The sequence below is a fragment of the Suricata suricatta genome, chromosome 12, assembly GCF_006229205.1.
Source record: "Suricata suricatta isolate VVHF042 chromosome 12, meerkat_22Aug2017_6uvM2_HiC, whole genome shotgun sequence".
Lineage (NCBI taxonomy): Eukaryota > Metazoa > Chordata > Mammalia > Carnivora > Herpestidae > Suricata > Suricata suricatta.
In genome coordinates this window covers 49,954,811-49,955,942 of record NC_043711.1, presented here as the reverse complement: position 1 = coordinate 49,955,942, position 1,132 = coordinate 49,954,811, and the positions used below count along the sequence as shown (strand labels likewise).

At 36.9% G+C, this 1,132-nt stretch overlaps 1 pseudogene; it reads left to right on the top strand.

Annotated features, from left to right (window-relative positions):
• The first annotated feature begins 406 nt into the window (after positions 1 to 406).
• Positions 407 to 498, top strand: LOC115275646 (annotated as a pseudogene).
• Positions 499 to 1,132: the final 634 nt, after the last annotated feature.

The following is a 1,132-nucleotide window of genomic DNA, read 5'->3' as shown; positions in this document are numbered from 1 at the left end:
GAGGTTAATATCATCCTTAATGGGGAAAACCCTAAGGCCTTGCCTCTACAGTCAGGAACAAGACAAGGATGCCCACTCTGATAATTACTATTGAATACAGTACTGGAAGTCTTAGCCTCAGCAATCAGACAACAAAAATATATAAAAGGCATATAATTCGATTGAGGAAGAAGTCAGTTTTTCACTATTTGCAGATTACATGATACTTCATGTAGAAAATCCGAAAAGACTCCACCAAACACACTGCTAAAATTAATACATGAATTCAGCAAAGTTACAGGATATAAAATCCATGTGTGGGAAATCTGTTACATTTCTACACACCAATGATGAAGCTGCAGAAAAAGAAATCAAGAAATTGATCCCATTTGCAACTGCACCCAAACCAATAAGATACCGAGGAATAAAGACTATACTTTCAGGGATCATTTCTATAGTTCGTTACTAAAGATACCGAGGAATAAACCTAACTAAGGAGGTAAAAGATCTGTATGCTGAAAACTATGGAAAAGTTATGAAAGAAATTTAGCGGACACAAAGAAATGGAAAACCATTCCATGCTTGTGGATTGGAAGAACAAACTTTGTTAAAATGTCCATACTACCCAAAGCAATCTATACTTTTAATACAATCCCTATCAAAATACCACCAGCATTTTTCACAAAGCTAGAACAATCCTAAAATTTGTAAGGGACCCCAAATAGCCAAAGCAATTCTAAAAAAGAAAAAAACTGGAGGCATCACAATTCCAGATTTCAAGCTAAATTACAAAGCTGCAGTCATCAATGGAATGGAAGAGAAAACCCAGACATGGACCCACCACTACACAGCAGGAATCTTTGACAAAGCAGGAAAGAATATGTGATGGAAAAAAAAAGACATGACTCTTCAAAAAATGGTGGTGAGAAAACTGGACAGCAACAAACTGAAACAACAAACACCACTTTCTTCTGCTGTGTACAAAAATAAGTTCAAAATGGATGAAAGACCTAAATAGGAGACAGGAAACCAATTTTCTAGAGGAGAACACAGGTAGAAACCTCGTTGACCTCAGCCAGGGCAACTTCTTCCTACATGTGTCCCTGGAGTCAAGGCAAGCAAACATGAACTACTGGGACCTCATTAAATTAAA